This window comes from Prionailurus bengalensis, chromosome C1 (genome assembly GCF_016509475.1).
Source record: "Prionailurus bengalensis isolate Pbe53 chromosome C1, Fcat_Pben_1.1_paternal_pri, whole genome shotgun sequence".
Classification (NCBI taxonomy): domain Eukaryota; kingdom Metazoa; phylum Chordata; class Mammalia; order Carnivora; family Felidae; genus Prionailurus; species Prionailurus bengalensis.
This window is the reverse complement of record NC_057345.1, coordinates 148,297,998-148,313,721: the sequence shown is the minus strand read 5'-3', so window position 1 is coordinate 148,313,721 and position 15,724 is coordinate 148,297,998. Positions and strand designations below refer to the sequence as shown.

General features: G+C 44.5%; 1 protein-coding gene across 1 annotated transcript in view; it reads left to right on the top strand.

The window, feature by feature from the left end:
- Positions 1-1,707: 1,707 nt before the first annotated feature.
- The window catches only part of ACVR1 (activin A receptor type 1), a 141,452-nt gene continuing 127,435 nt past the window's right edge, over positions 1,708-15,724 (top strand). Inside the window, exon 1 of the mRNA XM_043576775.1 lies at positions 1,708-1,779. The gene's annotated coding sequence lies outside the window, so the exon portion shown is untranslated. The remainder of the gene's footprint in view (positions 1,780-15,724) is intronic.

Sequence of the window (15,724 nt, the reverse complement as noted above, 5' to 3'; positions counted from 1 at the left end):
GTCCTTCCCTTTATGAAAAAATGCCCCCCCCCCTTTTCTACATCTTTTTGCTTATGTAATAATACCTGGGTATGATTTTCTAGATGTTTCACGTATATATGCCTTGCGTTCCTAATTGGATTGTAAACTGACCTGCAGGGACCAGATCTTCCATTTCCTTTGCAACCTTTGCAGTACTGCAGTCACCCAATAAATGCCTGCTGCATGAATGAACCTGTAGAGATAAAAATACTTTATGGTATCCCCATTTATTGGTTTCATGCTTTTATTTTGCTTTGTGATAGGACAGTACATTATAAGCTTCCAGAGGGCAGAGGAAATGGCTTGGTGCTTTCCTTACACTCAGCAGGCACCATGCAAAATTTGATCCTCGCATGCCTTTTTGATGCTCTGGATAATATTAGAACACTGGAGTGTTTTTGTGTATCTAAGGACCGAGGTTGTCAGCCTCTCGGCGGCGGGGAATGTTCCTTCCTTTCCACAGTAAGCTCCCCTGGCGCCTAGGACAGGGCTAGATGACTGCAGAAGCCCCCTCCCCCGCACGCTCCCTCCTCCCCCTCTCCCCCCTTAGTTTTATCGGTAAGGAGGCCGACTGCAAAAATGGTAAGCTCTTGCATAACCCCAGACCTTGCAAGGAAATGAGCAAAGTGGAAGGGGATTTGAAGGCAGGTCAGAAATGGCCTGGATGAGAACACTGAGGCTTCTCTCTGACCTGCAGGACCCCAGCCGGGCGCCGCCCGCAGTCGAGGGGCCCGGGAGGCAGCCCTCCCGCCCCTCGCGCCCCCGGGAGCTGTCCAGACGGCCCCGCCCGCGCCTACCTGGGCACTCACCCGCGCCGCGCGGCCTCTCCTCCTCCCACCCCGGCCGCGGGAGCCCGGCTCGGGCCTGCCCCGCCGCCGCCCCGCCTCTGAGAAGCCCCGCGGGCGACAGCGCTCGCAGCCTCCTCCGGGCCCGCCAGACCGCGCCGGGCGCGCCGGGGGCGGCCAGGCCAGGCTCGGCGGGGCTCGGCGGGCTCGCCCCCGGCCGGGCGCCTGCAGGGGGCGCGGGGACGGCCCCGCCCCGCCGCCTTCCCTCTCCCTCCCGGCTCCCTGGATCCGCGCCGGGAGGAAATGATGTGTTGCTGCCTGGTTAATCACAGCTCCAGACACTCATTGGCCGAGCGCTCCGCAGCCACTTCCTTCTCCTCCTCCTCCCGCTCCTCCCGCTCCGGCTCCTGCTCTTTGCAGCCGCCGCCGCCGCCGCAGCCTCCCCCTCCGCGCCGGGGGAACTTTTCTACTCTCAGTGACCGTCTCCCCCGCCGCCCCTCGGGCGAGCCTCCCCCCCGGGCCGCCCGCCCCGCCCGCGGCCGCCCTCCAAGCCCGTGCCGCTGCGCCTCGGGAAGTTTATTCCGCCCGCCCTCCTCCCCTTCCTCCTCCTCCTCCTCCTCCTCCTCCTCCTCCTCCTCCTCCTCTTCACCCCGCCTCCCCTCCCTCCCCCGGCTCTTTCCCCCGGGTGGCTGCCGCTGCCGCCGCCGCCGCTGCCAGGCTGCTCCTCGGCCAGCCGCGCCGGCCCGAGGGCTGGGGAGCCCGTGGCCGCACGCACCGCCCGGCTGCAGCCGCCGCGGCCGCCGCTCGGGGCCGGCCGCCGGCCCTCGGCCCCGCAGAGTTCCGGGCTCTCTCGCCGGCTGCACCGCCCCGCCCCGCCCCGCGCCGCGCCGCGCCGCTCCGCGCCGACCTGCAGCGCCCGGCTGGCTCGCACTCCGCCTCCCGCGGCTCAGCCCCGGCCGCGGCGGGACCAGAGGTGAGGGCAGGTCGCCGGCCGCGCCGCGGGACCCGGGAGGACCGTGGGAGGAGGGAGCCTGGCTGGAGAAGAGGCTGGGATTGGGGGTGGGAGGGTGGGCGTCTGCGGTGCCTCCCCCTCGCTTTCATTCCTTTCTCCCCCAAGCTTCATCCACTCTCGGTGGGGGAAGCAGCCGCGGAACAAAACTGTCTTGCTTTGGGCCTGAACTGCTGGTGGGATATGGGAGAGGACAGAGGCATGGAGTGGGGGGTCTCTGGTTTGCGGAGTGTGCGCGTGTGCCTCTGTGTGTGTGTGTGTGTGTGTGTGTGTGTGTGTGTGTGTGTATGTGTGCGTGTGTGTGTGTAGTGAACTCCTTCAGGGTGTGCGCCGCTGACTTGTAAATCGATCTGGCCGCCTGGCCACGGGCTCACCTTCCCAGCTGAGCTTGGTACGGAGTGAAGGGATGGGCTAATCACCCCCACCCTCAAAATATCCGTCTCTTCCAAGAGGAATTTTCTGCTGGAGAGACAGCCAATAAACTCTGCTCAACTCCCTCCCGCCCTCCGTTCTTCCTAGCTGCAGTTTCAAAAAGCTTCAAAGCCAGGAATGTGGGATTCATCTCCCGATCCCCAGAAGGCAAATGTGGTTACAGATGTTGCACGGTACTTTGCCAAGTTTAAAACCCTTCCTTCAACACTGTAACCAAAACAGTGAGGCTAGAACCTTGGGCGCGCTGGGGAGAGATGTGGGGCCTCTGGGGCCGCTGGATTCACTAACTTCCTTCGGGTTCTAGGCTGGCTTAGGTCTGTCCAGTTTGCGCCAGACATGTCTCCCCTCCTCCCCTCATTTCCCTGGAGTTTTGAACGCTCCTTGCATGGGAGAAACGCTGTTCTAAGTAGGAAACTACTTAGGGAAGAAAACATTCCACTTAGTAGCAGAAGAAAAGTCTTGGTTTAAAAGTTGTGCTTAATTTGGCTTTTAAAGAGAGGTAGTGAAGTAATCAGTGGATTTGTTCATTTTATTGGGCTTTCTTTTCTTTCTTTTTTGAGGTGTGTGTGTGTGTGTGTGAGATGGGAGTTACGTGATGAGAAAAAGGACTGATCTCATACATAGTTTGTATATTTTTGAAAAGAGGCCCTCTAATTGTGACTTAGATATAACCCAGTGGTTTTAAAGAATCCTGTCCCAGAGATGCAGACTGCTCTGACAGCCCAAGGGAAGGCGGTGGCAAAAAATAGACACCACCTCCCTTTTCCCCCAAAAAAATTCTTCCTGGAAAGGTGGTGTTAAGAAATTTCAGAGATGGGCTGATCCAAGTGGCAGGCCTTAAATGGAAACACTATAGTATGTCTTGGCACTTGTCTCTGGAGCTGGGTGGCTGGCCAGGGGCCCGGGCTTGGGCAGCCAGCAGACATTAGACTTGTGCTGACCTCAGGCACTGGTCTGGCCATCCAGCTTTACAGTATGCCTAAGTGTGAAATATGGACCTCACCTATTTCACTGATGGGGACGTGGGTCAGGAAGTTATCTTAAGGCCTGGACGGGACTTGGACCATCTGGCTTCTAAGACCAAATCCCGTTTTTTTGTGATTCAGTTGTTTTTTGTTTTCTGGCCTGGAACAAAAACCAAAAACAAAACGGAAGTCTTTTGAAGCTGAAAAGTGCAGGCCTTAAATTGATGGAATTGTGCGGTGGGTAATAGCATTGCTACTGTCACCTCTCATGCAAACACTCAAAGGTGGTGAATGAGGTTGCAATAAATTCTGGATAGCTGGCAAAAATCAAGGGCTGGAATGGGTATGGATGGGGTTCATGCTCATTTTCTGGTGGTTTGGGCGAATTTTACATGAAATGGTGAGAGTGGTTTTGAATAAAATTTGATTTGGGTAGTAGTTTTACAACTTTTGTACCTTGGAAGAGAGTGATTATTTGAATCTGAGTAAGTTTCTTGTTATCTCTAAGTAATTTAAAAGAATATTAAGGATGCCGAGTAGAGATCGAGGAGTATGCCTTATTTGGGAATGTAATTAATTTCAGAAGTGGGGAACTTAATGCCATTACTAGCATTGTAATGATTTTTTTTTCAAAGTAGTGATTTACTAAATTTTCTGCATCTGTCCATGGAACAGCTAACAGTGATTGAATCGGTAGATAGAGACGATGCCTCTATCTTATTCTAGATTTCCCTGAACTAATACTGTGATGATCATGATAGACTTCTAGGTAAGGTTAGATCAAGTAGTCCAGCCTTCTGGGGGAGGAAGGGACAGGGCAGAAATGCATTTGAAAAATGATCCTGTGATTCAAGGTCACGAGGTGAAGATGGGATCAACGTGTGTGTGTGTGTGTGTGTGTGTCAAAAGTACTTTAGACAAAGAGGAGCAAGGACTGGGAACTGTCCTCTGTGCATGTTCTTCTCTTGGATCCCTGCACCTTGTTTTATTTTTATGTGAAGAGATCTAATGCACAACTTGGTAGAAACTGGAGAGAAGGAAACTGTTAATGGTAGCAAAACCCACTTATAGGTTTTGAGTGAATTTAATGACAGATATGACGGTGAGCTCTGGACATGTGTGAGGTACCATGCTCAGCTCTTTACATGCATTTTTCATTACATGCTCACAACAACCATATGTTTTTATCATTATTTCAGGCATTTATGGTAAGAAATTGAGGCTTCTCAAGATTGAGCGAGTTGCCCTCATTGTAGAGCTGGTCAGTAGTGGACTGGGGATTTGAACCAGGAGTTTGTGAGACTCTGGAACCCATGTTCTTGGGCACTTTTGCCAGTGTTTGCCAAATTTCACTGACTCATACACTGTCTTCATGAGTTTACCATGGCTAAGTTTCAGTCTATCAATCATTTAGTATTTTTCTTTAAAGCAGTGATTGACCTTAAAAAAAAAAAACCCTAAAAGATGTCATCTTTTAAGAGGAAACACTATTTCACTGCCATATTTGGAAAGCCAACTCACTTTTTGGTAATAGGACATAAAGATGCACTTATACTTAAACTAAAACCCCAAATACAGGACAGTGATTACCTGGTGTGTGTTTGCGTGTGTGCATGTGCGTGTGTGTGTGTGTGTGTGTGTGTGTGTTTTGCAAGAACCTGGGGATCAGGGTGGAGGAGGTAGGTAGATGATAGAGCGTGGGTGACATTCTGGTTTTTGGGTTGAGCGGTGGGTTCAAAGGTGCTGATTTTATTTTTAGACTTTATAGCCTGCATACATAATACATATTTTTGTTTTGTAAAAAGATAAAATTAAACACATGACTATTAACATAATGATTACTTGGGGAATATTTCACCACACTATTCTGACTACAGACTTAGCTTGGTGCTTGTGTGAATGAAGTAGGCATGTAAATCTGTTGGCCGATTGGTGAGACCCCAGGTGATAATTTTAAAGCAAGCTGATTGTTGTCATACCTGAATGAGATTGCGGTATGTCCCCTCTTCTCTACTCTGCTGCCACATGCATTTCAATATTGTGACTAAAATAATAGCATGGGCTGCAGCATGGTTTCTCTTGACTGTGGTTATGGGGGACTTGGGCTTAGCTGAAGCTGGCACTTGTCAGCCTCACCTTGTCGCCTACATCTAGTGCTCAGGATGGGACAAAAAATGCTGTCATGAAGTGTTAACAACGCTTTCCTTTTTACCCAGTGGGTAAGTATGGCCATTCCGAATGGGAAGCTGGTGTTTAAGTTAAAGCAAAGCCTGGGTAAAATGTTAACAGCATTAAACTGGTGAGGCTGGGAAATAAAGCCATCAGAGATTTTAATTGGAGTCCACATAGTCTCTTGTTTTATTTTCCCAAGCAAGTATTGGGCACTGCGGCTTTATTCCTGGAAATGAGAATTTGAATTCGGTTTCCTGGTACAAAATGCCTTCTTTGATCTCTTGGAGTGAGAACTTTGTGTTTCTTTCTGTGGCCAATTTCAACTCTCAGAAGGACCAAGTGGAAGGTTTACCTCTTCTTTTTCAGCAGTTGGCCATAGACTGCTCTTGCTTGCCGGGCTAGTTTAAGAATCAGAAGTTCCAAAGTGGGATTTGTCTATTGGAAAGGGCATTCAAATAAAAGATTCCTTTTGAAAGAGCTTCATCAGGATGGTGCGGTTGGCAAATCATGGCCTTTGGTTCCGATGGGAGGTAGTTTTGCTTGACCTTATGTTCCCCAAATGAACTAACGAGACCTAGCAGATTCCTTTTTGAAGTTAAAACCGATACTTTCCCATCCCCAATATTCAAACTGCAGAGTCAAATAATATTCCTGTGCTCTTATATGCATTTGGGGAAATCTGAGCTTGTTTATATGTCTAAAGTCTCTTCTGTGATCCATGAGAGTTTTGTTTTTCAGAGCCACTACTCAGTTGTTTGATTTTTGGGTTTCAGCCTCTGACCAACATTCCACTTTGCCCATTCGGGTTGCTTCATTGTTTGCTCTGGGTACTTGGCCTTTATTTCTGTGACCAGGAAAGTGACACTGAGTTTTAGTTTTTCCAAATTTTATGGAGGTTCATGCAGTAGGTTGAATTTGTTTTTTTGGATGATGAGGCAAGTTTAGGGGGTCCCCCTCTAGCATAGGTGTCCTGATAGGTTCTGCTCTTTCTCATCATAAGGCCAAGCCTTGGAGTCTGTCCCTTTGCATTGCCCCCCCCCCATACACTTTTGGGGACAGCCAAATCCTTCGGGGCTCAGAGTACTCTCATTACAGGAATACTTCCTGGATTTTGTGTTTTGACATTTTCCTAGCATTTTATCATCTTTACTACTCATCCTGGGACTTGATTGACATTTTTAAGGGCAAGGACTTCAAGTTATTCATTCCTCCATTTATTTGTTGGACACAATTCATTGTTCTTCCCAGTTTAAACCTTTCAAAATTCTTTCACTGAGCTCTTTGAGGGCAAGGACTGTGTCTTATTCATCTTTTGTATATGTTTTGCACCTAACACAATGCCTGGTCCAGACCACACAGTCAGTAAACCATTTTTTTTACTTGTTGAGAGACTAAATGGATGATTGCATATTAGAGAAGCAGACAAGCCCAGCACTCAGGGGGACAGCCTGAGAGAAGATGACCTCTGGTAAGACACAGAGGTCCTTAAGGATGAGTTTAGGAAATACTGTAACTTAGTGAATCATTTGAGTTTATGCTTTTTTTAAGGTTGTTTTGGATTTAAGGGCAAAAACCTTTTTTTTTTGTTTTTGGAAGAATATCTCAACTCATGCTTAATATACTACAGAACGTGGAATCCTGTGTATATGGCTGGGACTCACTTTCTTGGATGAATTGACTCCTTCACTGACTTTCTCCTGTTGTGCCTATTCACAAACGGTCGACAGTGAAAACAGCGTGGTAGGCAGTGCTCTTGCGAGAGGTGGAATGTGGATGACCTCTTTGGACGATGGATGGAATTTAGAGCGAACTTCTCTTTTGATAGGTTTTAAGGGCTGATTTGAGTGGGCGTGCCATGTAGACCTTTTCTGCTTGAATACTTGATAGCAGGGTGCCTTGCTCATCTTTGAAAGCCGGGATGGGTCTTTGCTAGCCTCCATGCAGCATGGATGACATTGAAAATAAGATGGTTCTGGGGCACCTGGCTGGCTCTGTCAGTAGAGCATGCTACTCTTGATCCTCAGGGTCACGAGTTCAAGCCCCACATTGGCTGTAGAGCTTACTTAAAAAATAGTAACAAAAGAAAATAAGAGTGCTCTAGTTTTTATTTTTCCTTTTTAGGCAATTACGAAAGAATTATTGATTGAACCTCTAAAAATAACCTTGAGTTTGATAGGAAATGTACAGAGGGGATAAATGAACATAGGGGTAGTCTTAGGCAAAGCTGGATATTAGATGTGGGATGGTACTTGGAGTTTGAAGACAGTGGGTACTGAGAAAGATGTGCAATGAAAAGAACTTGAGGAAAAGCATTCAGGTGTAGAGGGGATGAGTTGAGGTGATGTGTCTTTTTTTTTAACTGTCTTTAATTTTTTAAAAATTTACATCCAAATTAGTTAGCATATAGTGCAACACTGATTTCAGGAGTAGATTCCTTAGTGCCCCTTACCCATTTAGCCCATCCCCCCTCCCACAACCCCTCCCGTAACCCTCAGTTTGTTCTCCATTTTTATGTCTCTTCTGTTTTGTCCCTCTCCGTTTTTATATAATTTTTGCATCCCTTCCCTGTGTTCATCTATTTTGTATCTTAAATTCCTCATATGAGTGAAGTCGTATGATATTTGTCTTTCTCTGACTAATTTCGCTTAGCATAATACCCTCCAGTTCCATCCACGTAGTTGCAAATGGTAAGATTTCATTCTTTTTGATTGCCGAGTTAATACTCCATTGTATGTATATACCACTTCTTCTTTATCCGTTCATCCATCGATGGACATTTGGGCTCTTTCCATACTTTGGCTATTGTTGATAGTGCTGCTATAAACATTGGGGTGCATGTGTCCCTTTAAAACAGCATGAGGTGATATTTTCAACCAAGTTCGGAATTGAAGCTGTTGATGAATGACATTATGCTCTTGGTGAAAACATAATGTGCTTGACTGATCATTTTCCTTATGTTATAGGTTAATACTTATAAGTGAATACCACTAAGAAAGCTGGAGCTTTGGGGCTTGTAACTTGATGTCAGGGACTTACACAAGGAAGAAGTATACATAGGAACATCCAGTAGGAAGAAAAAGTGTAGGTGGTTATCTAGAGTTACCTTTACCTTCCTTTTGAGAATAAAGAACGTGGTAAGGAGAAGTGTGCCCAGTGATATTTTCTTTTTTTTTTTTTTTAACGTTTATTTATTTTTGAGACAGAGAGAGACAGAGCATGAACGGGGGAGGGGCAGAGAGAGAGGGAGACACAGAATCGGAACCAGGCTCCAGGCTCTGAGCCATCAGCCCAGAGCCTGACGCGGGGCTCGAACTCACGGACCGTGAGATTGTGACCTGAGCTGAAGTCGGACGCTTAACCGACTGAGCTACCCAGGTGCCCCAACCCAGTGATATTTTCTTAAATGTGTTTTGAACTTGGAAGAACTGAACTGTTGTGTGCAACAGGTGGCAAGAACCAATATTCTCTTATTTTATGAGTATGGCCTAGTGAAAAATGGAAAGTTTCAATCCCTGGAGATTATATGAACATAAATGTTCTATTTCAGTGTTTTGGAAACATTTTCTACTCTCAGCAATACGTTTTTTTACATCATGACTGAGTACACACACATACACACATGCATATTAAAAATAAGGCTGAATTATATTTTTTATAAAACAGTACAATAGTGGGGCACCTGAGTGGCTCAGTTGGTTAGGCGTCCGACTTTAGCTCATGTCATGATCTTGCAGTTTGTGAGTTCAAGCCCCACATCAGGCTCTGTGCTGACAGCTCGGAGCCTGGAGCCTGCTTCATATTCTGTGTCTCCCTCTCCTGCTCATGCTCTGTCTCTCTCTGTCTCTCAATAATAAATAAACGTTAAAAAAAATACAGTAGGGCTTCCTCATTTCTAGTCAGTTTTTTTATGTTTATTTTTGAGAGAGAGTGTGAGAGAACCTGGGGGAAGGGCAGAGAGAGGGGGACAGAGGCTCTGAAGTGGGCTCTGAGCTGACAGCAGAGAGCTTTATGTGGGGTTCAAACTCACAAACCATGAGATCACGACCTGAGCTGAAGTCTGACACCCAACTGTCTGAGCCACCCAGGCATCCCTCTGGTCAATTTTTATAAAAAAAAATCTGGTCTTGGGGTGCCTGGGTGACTCTGTCCATTAAGCAGCGACTTTGGCTTAGGTCATGATCTCACAGTTCGTGCGTTCAAGCCCCACATTGGGCTCTGTGCTGACAGTGTAGAGCCTGCTTGGGATTCTTTTTTTCTCTCCTCTCTCTCTTCCCCTCCCCAACTTACGCCTTCTCATTCTCTCAAAATAAATAAGTAAACGTAAAAAAAATTCTGATCTTTATTGACTAAATTGATTTCACAACTTGCTGATGCATTTTAGCCAGGAGTTTGGGAACAAAACAAAAACAAAAACAAAACCTTCTAGATATTGTGGAAATCAGCCTTAATTTGTTTGTTGGACATTTGCTAACCTGGATGAGAATTTTGTTTTTCTTTTTGTATGAGTCTCAGTTATTCTACAGATGGCCTTGGCCCTTCTGCTCTCCCACCGTTCCCCCCGAGCCATTGTTCTTTTCTCTGTGTAGGGGTCTTTGCGTGTTTCTCCACATCAGATTAAAGTGACTAATATGTGCTTTGGACCAGCTCCAAGAGGGTATCATCATCTTGATCCTAATCAGCATCAAAGGTGGGGCTAATTAATTTAAGCTGGTGGCAGGAGCCACTTAGCTCCCTGTTTGCTAAGATTATATTTGAATGGGATGGTGACTCTCAGTAATAAGGGGACAATGGGAGTCCCTTTTTAGGTCACCTGTACCAAAAGGATGGGAGAGATGTAGAGAAGATCACCCGATACAGTTATTGCTCACAAACACAAAACAAGGTTAGTAGGGGACAACTCTTTGCATTTAAAGATGTAAGAGCTTAATTGGTGGCTGCAGTCACCATTGTTGTCATTGTCCTTACCGTTTTTTTTCATTGTTCTTATCATTAAAATCTTCCTGCCTTGCTGCCCATCCTTCATCATTTCCCCTCTTCTTCTTCTTTTATTGAGCATTTGTCAAGTCTTCCTGTCCTTGGGACTGGGCATGGAGAGTACAGTAAAATAAAGTAGATCTTCAGGTGCACTTGAGGAAGGGATTGAAGAGTTGCACATCTAACTATAAATGGCAGAAGGCCAAGTACCTTGGTCACAAGATACAGAGGGATAACGATCACACAACACCTTTGAGGAAGTGACTGTTTGGCTGGCCTTGGAAAAAGGTACCACTTTGATGTTATCCTTTTGAGAGAGATCCGTCTATGTATAGGTTGTGGAGTAGGCAACCTGTCAAAACCAGGGAACGAGGCAAGTAAGTAAGAGGTAGTTGGCTTTTGCTTAAGAGCCAAGTTGTATAAAAACATAGTTGCCCATGTTTTCGTCGCTAGACTCAGACTCACTGCCTTGAGGTGCAGCTTCTCAGAGAGGCCTCGTGCCCTGAGACAATTGGAAGGAGTGGCCAACTCATGTCTGGCCATGCGCTGATTCCACAGTCAAAGTTAACTCCAATGGTGGGTACCATTTAAACGGCTCTGTTGTACCCCCTCCCCCACATTATTTGTTTACTTTTTCTGCCGAGTGTGTATGGTAACTCCTGGAAGTCAAAAGCCTCAGGATGTGACGTGGCTGTGTAGAGTATACTAAAATGAGCAATGTAGAGGAAAGATTCGAAAGGAAGCCTTAGGGCCAAATGAAGGTTTATGTTGAACGCCAGGCTAACGATTTTTGACTTGATCCTAAAACAGCAACTGTAACGGAACGTCTGTAAGGGAGGCCCTGGTCAGGCCCCTTACTTGCATTCTCTCATTTATCGCTCACACCCACACTATAAGGTACCTTTTATTACCCCATTTTACAGAAGGAGAAACTGAGACTCGGGTGATGGAAACTGTCTGTAGTCATACATCTGAACTTTAACTTAGGCTGTATGTTCCAAAGTCACTTGCTGTAAAGCAGGGTTTGAAAACTGGTGGCCCCCCGGACTGACTACACCTGAGAGTTATGTCCTGTCAGATTGCGCCTGTAAAACATTTTACTTGTTTTCTTTTTGAAATGGTTGCCGTTGTTTAAATATGGGGAGATTTCCTGTAAGAAGTTCCAGTTTCCACCTCCTTCGGCAGAACTGCAAGCCCTGGCCGCCCAAGACCTGCATTCCTGCAGGAACCTGCCAGAGCCCCTTGTGATTCTGTCTGTCTGAGCGGACATGTGTGCTCTGTTTGCCACAGTCCCGGCTCACCCTGTTTTCTCCCAACACTGAGGCCCAGCCTCACCTGCCATTGTTCCTTTATTCTCTTAGCCTGCTCTCTCTTACATCCTAACTTTACCTTGTCCCTACAGGCGTATGGGTTTGAAACCTCTGATATCTATAGCCTTCTGTATAGCCTGTTAGATAGCCACAGATTAGTGGGAAGGGTAGAGGCCCAGCAGCCAAAGGAAATGAGAGTAGGGTACAGTTAGGGGTTTGGCCTTCGGCTGGAGAAGCCACAAGGTGAACAAATCATTTTTGTGAAGAAAGGAAGGGTGCGTGGGAGGCGGAAGTATCTGACGTATGGAACATGGATGGCTGAGAAAAAGGTGTTGATCTTCAAACGAAGGGGTGAGAGGAGCTGGTTTCGAGTAGGGCTTGTATTGGGGTTCAGGTTCTGGTGGAGTAAGCACATAGAAGTGGGCTTCCTTGAGGCTCACGTCAAGGAGTATGACACTGGAACCGGCAGATAAGGGGTTGGCACTGTGGCTCTTGGATCCGTGTGAGAGGACGCCATCCTGGGACATTTGGATCTGGGGGAGAAAGGTCCCATTTGGAAACAGCAAGAAGTGGGCTAAGGTCTGAATGATAAAATGAACCAGTTACAAACAGCTCAAAGTCTCTTATTGACTTTTTTGGGGGTCAAGTGCCTTATCTTGCAAATAAATCAAATGTTTATCCTAAAAAAGGATACAGTAACAGTCTTCAAGTTTTGAACACGGGACCTGATAAACAGCTCATGGAATCAAAGACTGTTGTACTGTTTGAAGGATGACACCTGTACTTTATGTTTACGACTATTTCACTGAACTTAAAATAGGCAAAAAAAAACCCAAACCTGACAATGATTTTTTTTTCTTTTTTTAATATCACAGGTGATAGAAAAAGTGGTTGCTGTAGCCCTGAGATGGGGAAAGCAATGCCGGAAGTGAATGACTTCTTTTGAGATTTATTCTTTTAGCCTGTTTAGCATGGAATGTCCTTTTCAAATTACAGATGAGGGTTTTTTGGTTTGTTTTTTGTTTTTTGTTTTTTTCTTCTTGGCTTGTTTGTTTAGGATTCCCTCCAGCTCATTGTTACTTAATCAGCAAGGTCCTCCTCAGCTGCTCTCCTTCTCCCGCTTGGTTCCCGTTCGGTCCCTGAAGGTCTTACCGGTGTAGGACATTCTAAGCACAGGTGGAGAGAATCTTTCACAGATGTGGATAGTTAGCATGAAAATCTTCCAGGAGGGCATTTCCTTTGTTCTCATACTTTTATTTTAGAAAACATTTTTTATTATTTTTTGTTTTATTTTATTAAAAATTTTTTTTCATGTTTATTTAGTTTTGAGAGAAAGAGAGATGGAGCGTGAGCGGGGGAGGGGCAGAGGGAGAGGGAGTATCAGAATACAAAGCCAACTCCAGGCTCTGAGCTGTCAGCAGAGAGCCCTATGTGGGGTTCGAACTCACGAATCCTAAGGTCATGACTTTAGCCGAAGTTGGACGCTTAACCACCTGAGCTACCCAGTGCCCGTTCTCATACTGTTTTTAAATTAAGCTTTTTATTTTAATTCCAGTACAGTTAATATACGGTATTGTGTTATTCTCATACCTTTTGTCTCAGACATTATGGTCTCCTTTTTGGGCCACATGACTCTAAAAAAATCACATTGGTGTTTTTATTTCTAATTCATAGCTTTATTTTATCACATGAGTATGTTAATATGGGTTCCCATAATTTTTTTCTTAAAAATAAGATATATACTTTTTTTATAATAGCTTATGTTTTAGAGACGTCATTTATGTTGTATTATATGTGCTCCGTACAAGATTTGAAGTGTAGGAAGGTAACTTTTGTCCTCCAGACTTCTACTTTCTCTTCCTAAGGAAATACCATCATTAAAACTAATTGTAGGGGCACCTGGGGGGCTCAGTCGGCTAAGTGATGGACTCCGTTTCGGCTCAGGTCATGGTCTCACAGTTAGTGAGTTTGAGCGCCCAGTAGGGCTGCACAGCTTGTAGCGTGGAGCCTGCTTGGGATTCTCTTTTCCTCTTTCTCTGCCCCTCCCTTGCTCACACTCCCCGTCTGTCTCGAAATAAATAAATAAATAAACTTAAAAAAGAAACTAATTGTATATCCTTCCAGTGATCATCTCTACATTTACAACCATACACTAATGTGTTTTTCTTATAAATACAGTATCATAGTGTGCATGTTTCAGTTTTGTACCTGGCTTTTTTCACTCAGTTTATCTTGGAAATCTTTTCCTAGTAGTATGAGCAGTTTCCTTATTGTTTTGAAAGGTATTCCATAGTGTGGGTGTTTCATAATTTATTTAACTAGTCTTTTACGTATTTTAGGTAACATTATGTTACAATGTTGCAGTGACAATTTTCACATATGCTACTATGCGCGTCTATAGATTGGTTTATATGTAGGTGTAGATGTACCTGTCTGTCTGCTGTATATCTGAGGGTAAATATCAAAGACTGGAATTACTGAATCTAAGGGTTTTTACATTTTATGTATGTATGTATGTATGTATGTATGTATGTATGTGTGTATTTATTTTTTAAATGTTTATTTTTGAGAGAGAGAGAGTGCATGTGAGAGCAGGGGAGGGGCAGAGAGAGAGGGAGACAGAGGACCCCAAGCAGGCTTTGCGCTAATCAGCACAGAGCCTGTTGCCTGGCTGGAGCTCACGAACCCTGAGATCACAACCTGAGCTGAATTCAGATGCCCAACGGACTGAGCCACCCAGGTACCCCTACATTGTAAATTACAGTATAGGTTGTACCAAGAATTTAATTTTTGAGCTGTATTAGTAGAGCAAAGTGGCCTGGTGGAAATGACAGAGCAGCCCGCAAGACTCCAGCAGGGTCTGTTCTCCGGTGTAAACCAAGCACCACTTCGTGGTGCTTTTCTTTCCTCATCTGTTAGGAAGAGCATAGACTCAGCTATTTCTAAAGTTTACTTATTTGTTGATTCTCTTTCAGTCTCCCTCCTTTTTTGTATTTCCAGTAAATGGAACCTGATGACTTTTTTTTTTTTTTTCCCCTGTGTAAGTTTGAGTCTAAAGAACCCTGAGCTTTGGAAGCCTTGCTAACCACAGCTTTACTTTGATTGTTTTAAAGCACCGTGTCTGGTTTGTGCTTTATGTTAAAAGCAGAGCTTATGGGGCTGATTATCTTTAAGAAAAAAAATACAGTGAGTTGTAAGTAGGCATTTAGTGACCAAGAAACTCGTATAGTCAGCTTTTTATTATTGATGAAGAATAGAGGCAATGGATTTTTAGACTTAGGGAAAAAAGTTTTATTTTTATAATAGGTTTTTTAAAAAGCAATAAGCCTATGATAGACAGTTTTCAAGAAACAGCAAAATTTTATTTATGATTTGGGAGCATACCAGAGTGGACTGCTTTTGATCTCTCAAAGTTTTTATAATCTGAAGAAGATACAATAGGGGATTACTGGGAATTTTGAGTTGTCTAGCTGGTGTAGCTTAATAAAATAGTTGGGTTTTCTGGCAGTTTCCAAATTAGATGATTTAAGAATTCAAACCCAAGTAAATAAAATTTAATATAAAATTCATGTTTTTTCCCATGCTGCATTTTTTCTTTAGAAATTGGCTCCCCCAGAATTAAGCAACATGCTTGGATTTTCCTTTCAAAGACCTAAAAATTTTGGACTGCTAGTATAAATGTAATTTTCCTTGAAAAGATTTTGAGCCCTTGGTTACTCATAAAAAAAAAAAATACTAACACTCTTTAAATATACAAATTTATTCATCTAGCTGTAGAGTAGCAACAACAACAAAGAAGGAAACAACTTAAATGTTCTATAATAACCTACATATATAACATTTATATGTATGTTATATATATACACACATTTTTATTAATAAAATGGAATATTATATAATCACCAAAAGTATTATCCTAGATGAATTTTCAGGGACAGATCTCACCTTAAAATGGAACCTTCTCAAAGAGGGTTTTGCTGGCTATCCCATCTAGTTAGATTCTTCCTCCTTTTCTGTATGTTACATATATACTACTATATATATATATATGTATAT